Source organism: Triticum aestivum, chromosome 7A (genome assembly GCF_018294505.1).
Source record: "Triticum aestivum cultivar Chinese Spring chromosome 7A, IWGSC CS RefSeq v2.1, whole genome shotgun sequence".
Classification (NCBI taxonomy): domain Eukaryota; kingdom Viridiplantae; phylum Streptophyta; class Magnoliopsida; order Poales; family Poaceae; genus Triticum; species Triticum aestivum.
In genome coordinates, this window is record NC_057812.1 from 647,301,129 (window position 1) to 647,309,401 (window position 8,273).

Genomic DNA, 8,273 nt, shown 5'->3' on the forward strand with positions numbered 1-8,273 from the left:
CGGGAGCTCCGACGACCGAAGCGTGAAGAAGCGGTCGATCCCGGCGTTGTGGCGATGACCTGCTCGAACTACTCCTCGGAGTCGATGAAGACAAAGCAGACGTAGCTCCAGGCGAGGGCCTGAACCGACGAGGTGGGCGATGGCCACACGGACGGAGGAGGCTATGGCGACGACAACACGGGCAGGTGTGGGAGAGAGCGAAGCGACGCGAGGAGAGGGGAAGTGGGGAGGCGCTAGGGTTTGCAGGGTGTCTAGCTCAGCCTTATCCGACAGGGGAGCCGTGGGATGGCCGACACGCGTCCATTCGCGGCCACGGCGGCCAGATGCGCACCACGGTCTCCTGTGAACAGGAAGAAAGGAGAAGGCACGACTGGGCTGGGCCAATTGTGCACTGTGGACGTAGAGCCCAATCCAATAGGTAAGTTTGTCCATTTCCCTTTCTCTTTTTTTATGTTAATCATTTTGTCTTAGTTTTCTATTTAGTTTACATAGCAAATGAGTTTTTCTTGGACTCAAACTTTGCAAACAATTACTATGCAATATTCTGGAGTGTCGCACAAAGTTTGGGGGCATTTGGAATTGTATAAGTATTTGTTTATTTTGAAAAGGCTATTCTTATTTATTGTTGGACCACTTTATAACTTCCTAGGTGTTAATTGGTGACTCAAATGATGTTGACTTCAACGTTACAATTGGTCAGAAGAATTTTAGAATAATGCAAACATTTTAGTTTACTGTTTCAAGAAATATTATATTTGACTATATTTTAAATTTTGAAATTGGCTTTGATTTTTCTCGAGTGGCAATTTGGCTTAGTTAAACTTGATAACGTGGCCCCATTAGTGTGAGATCACTGTAGCATGATTCTCGGGGTGTTACAAATCTCCTCCACTACAAGAAATCTCGTCCCGAGATTTAAGAGGTGGAGCAAAGGGGGAAAGGCCCGGTTACGAAATTCTAACAAATCTTCTCGGTCTTGGTTTCTCTTCTCGAAGAGGTCCATCCATTACGTTGATGTCTTCATTTCTCAATTTCAGGGCCTCATGATGAAGTCGTCATCCTTTCTTCATGGGTTCCATCATACTTACGAAAAAGGATAAGGGGTATCTTCGAAAGAGTTGACCTCTGCAAGGTTAAGTATCTGGTAGCTAACATCAGGGAAGGTGGCGGGAAGTAACTCTCGGACTGAAACTTAAGAGAATATCGAGAGCAAAGTAAGAAGGTACCATGACAAGTTTCAAGCAGGTAGGAAATCGTTCGATGCCTTAAACAAAGTGTGATAGGGGTCCAGAGCAACGAGAATAAAATGTTGCATCTGATACCAGACTAGATCAGCTCTAAGGAGGTGGCTCATGAATTACACATGAAAACAAGCGCCTGGAATAACTTTGGAAACAGGGGTGTATAAGAGAGTCAGGTTTCGATCCTGTGGAACTGTGGGTTATGGGCCCACCATGTGGGTTAAAAGTAGGAGGAGCGATGACATCTGGCACGGTCATGATAGCAAGGCATGTCAGAGGGTAGCCTGTTAGTTATGTCGACAACAACGTCGGTACCAAGGGCGAGGGACGAAGAGAACCATTTTCCTGCTCGTTGAACAAGGCGGGCCACTAGGCAAAGTTCTCGTCCATCGGTGGCTACCGGAATGTCATCAACAATAGTAACAGGGTCTTGCTGATAGAATTGTACACCGAGATGTTTACATAAGCAGGAGAATATTACTGCTTAGATTATATAGATCACAAGAAGTTTAAACCAAACAATGGAAAGGAAAATGTATCATCAGATTAAACAGAACAATGGAAAGGAAAATGTGTTTAAACACATATTTCATGGGTATATCCTTCCCAAGGACAAGCAGAGCATGATATCCATGACAGGATATAATATAGAAAACTCTTTAGGTAGCGGAGAGAAATTTCATGACATTACCCATACAATGATGTTTGGATAATTAAGCAAGAAGCATTCAGCATTGGGCTCCAATGTTCTTGTTGAAAATTGGAGTACCATAGGCATGCTTCGAGATAGCATTGACATGGTCTTTAATCAAAGATCAGACTCTGGATACACGAAGGGATTCATCATTAAGCCAAGGAGATGATGAGGAGGTGGCTGATGGACTCAACAATAATTCAACGAGGTATCCAAAAAGATGGATTTCCACAGTTATGTGAACAAGGAGATAACATTTGTCGGATCAAATGATAAAATGATGTATGCTCAAGGAAAAACATACACAATTAAACATTAATTGAAAAGGGTGCCCAAAGTATGGGCTTAGGTAGCATGATCAAATGTTAGAATGGTGATTCAGTGATCAATAGTCTAAGAATGAACGTTCGACCATTAACTTCAAAGCAATAGGGTTGTTAGAAGGGCAGAATCCAAACAACACCATTCACCTGTTGGTATCCCAGTTAGAACCAACACGGGGACCAAGAAAGAAAGGTGATGGTGAGAAGTATTACCTATATCAAGAATCCTTAAGAGGTGGTGAAATTCTCACGACTTTCTTGACATTAAAGATGGTAATACTCCAAGGCAAGGAAGAACAAATGTTGGATAGCAAGGAACTCAAGGTATAACACAAAACACGACAAGTTTATGTTGGAGGGAAGTCAATAAAGTGGTCGATGATAATACAGATCATCGAGGGCAAGGATGGTATTTCTCATCATGAACTCAATTGACATCCTGGAAGAGCTCAAAATGCCGATGATGATCACGACACAATTGTTGAGAGATTTCATGAAGATGTAATCGGTCGGTGATGACATCAAGCCAAAGGAATGATGAAGCGAAAGGTTACTGAAACCAAGGGTATGACACAAACTCAAAACAAGCTCATAGTTCAAGGCGAAGTGTTATGACGAGGAAGATTGACGTAAGCTTAGCTCATCATCGAAAATTTTGCTCCGGGAAGAAGGACCAGGTAGCACAGTTAAATTTTTGCATGATAATGATATGGCCAATCAGGCTAGGAATGACTTGAAGGGTTATTAAACTCGTAAGCAATCAAAATTACTTAGGAGTTATTGAATCGGAGTACAGACTCGATTCACTATTCGGTGTTCTCGGTTGATGACAACCCAGAACCCAAGAAAAATTGGATTAGGGGAGAAATAACATTTGATGAAGAACCCATAAGAAGTTATGTAGTACCATGACATTATCAAGATATCATAGTGTAATACTCGACGGTAGATCAAAGTAAAGGTTGGACAAGTGCAATGATCTGCACAAGACAAGTACTTCAACTTGTCCGAGAAATGGTATTAAGGAGAAAATATGGTCGGAACCATGATTGTAAAGGACCAAACATAGATATAGGACGAACTTATAACAAGGGGATTATTATCATTTACAAGAAGCTTCAAAGAAAAGTTCCACATTGGGTCCATGGGCATGAACACAAGGGCTCAAGGTCGACTCCCACTTCTTCAATGCATAACCTTTCATTTTACTTCTCACTTTTGATGAGGCTATAGTGTAGAAATTCTATCTGGCGGAGCAACAGAAGAGTATGACTCGCGAAAACTTTCGGGTTCATACCGTTTGGGGAAGGCATAGGTTCAACCCATCAGGGCATCTTAGGAGTATTTACCAAAAATTTCAAGAATAAATAACACAAGCTCGATAGTAGAGCATGCTTGAGAAAGCAGAGGATACAATTTACCAAAGGCATTATGTATCCGAGGAAAGGCTCACAGACTTATTGAATATGAAGGACGTTGTCGGATAAAATCCAACAAAGGATCTGGTGGTCCTCAAGGGATCTGGTGTGAGCATCGGTACTCAACCAGAGGGAGAAACAATGCAAGGAGATCAGACTTTAGAAACAACTGACTAATTCAAGGGTCAAATGCAAAGGAATTATCAATTCCAAGACAAGGGATCAGAAGCAATGCTCTGATCAGGGATGGATAAGTTGAATAGCCTTAGAGGTACGACCGATGGTTAATTGATTGGTCGAGATCCAGCTCATGTTTAAACTGGCGTCTGAGCCGGAAGGATGAATTCTAGGATCCGACTGATGATTGCGTGCATTCGCACTCATGTTGAATCAATAGGATCAAAATGACGGTGGCAAAGAATGCCAATAAGATTACTATACTTATGGGATTAACCATAATGCAAGCAAGCAAAGAATTTCAAAAGCAATAAGTTGCTGAGGATTTTCAGAAGATCGAATAGTATTTCGAAGACCATTGTGAAACACATGAACAACTGGGGGTGAGCGGATACTCGATAAGTGCGAGAATTATCCATAGGGGTATTCAGGTGACAAGGAACAGCAAGGCAGTAAGCTCAAAGGATTATCGAAACAACGACAAGTATTACGGGGTATCTTGTAATAACAAGACCAACTGGGGATGAATGTAAGAATAACAACTGCAAGTAGTTATCCATAAGGGTTGACGGTGGAAGGGGAATTGCAAACGCGATGAACACAAGTTCTCGGGTTAACAGCGGAGAGTATCTTCAGAGTCTTCATGTACAGCAGACGATCATCAGTAATAAGGGGCTCTTCGGGTGAAAGTGATAACGAGATCCTAATGTTAGATTTAGCAAAATTCATTTAACCCGAATAGAAGAGAGTTCAGAGTCACAGAGTAAGGATCGAGGAGTAAAAGTTCCTAATACCACCCGGATGGCGACGTGGGCCCGTAAGGCACACAGCCATGTTAGTAAAAGTTTTGCAATGTCTAGACTCGACTTCGGCCAAGGAGTGTGGAAGGGGGATTCCTACAGGCAGTCGGCTCTGATACCAACTTGTGAAGCCCCCGATTCAATCGTCACTAATCATGCACGCAAATGTGTATGATCAAGATCAGGGACTCACGGGAAGATATCACAACACAACTCTAGAACATAAATAAGTCATACAAGCATCATAATACAAGCCAGGGGCCTCGAGGGCTCGAATACAAGAGCTCGATCATAGACGAGTCAGCGGAAGCAACAATATCTGAGTATAGACATAAGTTAAACAAGTTTGCCTTAAGAAGGCTAGCACAAACTAGGATACAGATGGATATCTCCCGGGCTTTGGGCATTTACCGAACGAACGATCCGGAGGGGGAGGTTCCATGTTTGTTGTGTTGGAGGCATGTGATGGATGGACGTGAAGCATATTCAGACTCATCTTATTTTTCTGATCATTTTTCATATACAAATCTTTTTCATCCGAGCTACGGTTATTTTTGTATGAATTTCCAAAGTTTTAACAGTATTCTAGAATTTTGTGTTTAATTTAAATCCAAATTGACCAAGTCAATGTGACTAGTCAAAAGGAGAGGTGGTGGCCCATATGACACTGATTTAATAATTTCCAAAATACTTATCTAATCTATTTAGATGGGACCCACTTGTCATTTGCTAAAAGGGCTAATTTGCACCAAACTAATACTAAGCTAAACATAGACTAATTAACAAGGGCCGGTCATTAGTGGACAGAGTCCAGCCGGCCACACACGCACTACACAGAACACATAGCTAGGGGTTACTTATGTTCATGTTAACAGAACAAGGCATTTTGCGATTTTCATAGAATTTAATCCATGCCATATTTGAATTTGGTCCAATGGAATAATTTGGAGGTTGTCATGTGAACTCCTAACACAAATTAATTTCAATGAAGTTAGACTTTGTTTGACCATAGTTTTGTTGCCATCTAGAGAGCTAAGAAGGTAGAAATAGCAAAAGCTTGCCAGCCGCCGTTGGATGCACGCGCGCGCGTGACGGCGACGAGCTTCAAGAGCGGCGGCGACACACGTGAATGTATCTACGGGGTGCAATTCGAGCAACGGCTCAAGCCATTCGAACGTGGGCACCACACTGCGTCCGTAGGTGGCACGGTTGCGAGCTAGAATGGCCGGAAGTGGCTCGAACGACAACGTCCGACGGCGGTGACGGCTCAGCCGTGACGAAAACGAACCAACGAGGCATGAGGAGGAGTGAGAGGAGGTCGAGAAGGACCATGACCTCACCTAGGGGGCGCACGGGGTCCCGTTGGCAGCTTAGTAGCAGCAGACATACGTGAATTCGACGGGAGCTCCGACGACCGAAGCGTGAAGAAGCGGTTGATCCCGGCGTTGTGGCGATGACCTGCTCGAACTACTCCTCGGAGTCGATGAAGACAAAGCAGACGCAGCTCCAGGCGAGGGCCTGAACCGACGAGGTGGGCGATGGCCACACGAACGGAGGAGGCTATGGCGACGACAACACGGGCAGGTGTGGGAGAGAGCGAAGCGACGCGAGGAGAGGGGAAGTGGGGAGGCGCTAGGGTTTGCAGGGTGTCTAGCTCGGCCTTATCCGACAGGGGAGCCATGGGATGGCCGGCACGCGTCCATCCGCGGCCACGGCAGCCAGATGCGCGCCACGGTCTCCTGTGAACAGGAACAAAGGAGAAGGCACGACTGGGCTGGGCCAATTGTGCACTGTGGACGTAGAGCCCAGTCCAATAGGTAAGTTTGTCCATTTCCCTTTCTCTTTTTTTATGTTAATCATTTTGTCTTAGTTTTCTATTTAGTTTACATAGCAAATGAGTTTTGCTTGGACTCAAACTTTGCAAACAATTACTATGCAATATTTTGGAGTGTCGCACAAAGTTTGGGGGCATTTGGAATTGTATAAGTATTTGTTTATTTTGAAAAGGCTATTCTTATTTATTGTTGGACCACTTTATAACTTCCTAGGTGTTAATTGGTGACTCAAATGATGTTGACTTCAACGTTACAATTGGTCAGAAGAATTTTAGAATAATGCAAACATTTTAGTTTATTGTTTCAAGAAATATTTTATTTGACTATATTTTAAATTTTGAAATTGGCTTTGATTTTTCTCGAGTGGCAATTTGGCTTAGTTAAACTTGATAACGTGGCCCCATTAGTGTGAGATCACTGTAGCATGATTCTCGGGGTGTTACAAGAAGAATGAGAAATCTTTTGGGGTTTTCTTCTAATTACTACTACTATAGGCATGGAAAGTAAACTAGCTAAAAGCTACAACTAACTTTTTTGTTTTTCTTAAGGTTTTTTAAACACACAAGAAGAAGTCTTAGAAAAGAAAATAAACTAGCATGGATAGTACAATGAAAAGTATGAGCACCGACAACTAGAATAAGTGTGTGAACATGAATATAATGTTGGTGAGAAATACGCACTCCCCCAAGCTTAGGCTTTTGGCCTAAGTTGGTCTATGGCCACTGCTGGCCTGGTGGATATCCAAAGTTGTAGATGGGATCGTACTGAGATGCAGCAGCTACTGCCTGACGAGCTGCGGCTTGGACGCGAGCTGCCTCCGTCCTCCTCTCATATTCCTTCGCTTCCTCCCTGGTTATAACATATCTCCTTTTTGCCTGAAAGTCAAAGAAAGTAGGAGCAGGGAGGGCAACATAGACAGTGCGTCGTCTGTCAAAGATTAGTCGGTACTGGAGGAACTGTTCGTTCCTCTCAAGAAACTGATGGCGAACCATAGCATCATAATCTAGATAAGTAGGAGGCAACTCCATATCATTTCCATGTATGGGTATATTAAGATAATTAGCTACACGAGTTGCATAAATTCCACCAAACAAATCTCCACTTATACCGTTAAGATGCAACCTTCGTGCAACAATGGCCCCCAAGTTATATTGTTTATCACCTAATACCGCACTCTTGAGGACACTAAGATCTGGAACGCACATGTGACAAGCCTCATCTTTACCGTTAATGCATCTACCAATGAAGAATGCAAAATAATGTATGGATGGGAAATGAATGCTCCCCATGGTAGCTTGTGTGATTTCCCTAGATTCCCCCACAGTGATACTAGCAAGAAAGTCTTTATATTCAGATTTGCGAGGTTCACTAACATTGCCCTAGTGCGGGAGTTTGCAAGTAGTGTTAAAATCTTCTAGGTCCATGGTATATGATTTCTCATAAATATCAAATAAAACACTGTGAGAATTGCGCGAGGATGTAAATTTAAACCTTCTCACAAAGGAATCAGTTAAATAGTAGTATTGTGGGCACTTATCTGACATGAAGCCCTCAAGATCAGCATTACGCACATACGTCAAATTCATCCTTGATGCCTGCTTGGACCATAAACTCCTCTGACGGCCATTCACAAGGCCGCACTTGAGCTTCCCTCGGTGGTTCATCGTACGGCTCACGTATCGCGAGCCTTGGTCCTTGCTTCCTTGAGGAACCACCTTGGTACATTTTCCTGATAACCCACAAGTATAGGGGATCGCAACAGTTTTCGAGGGTAGAGTATTCAAC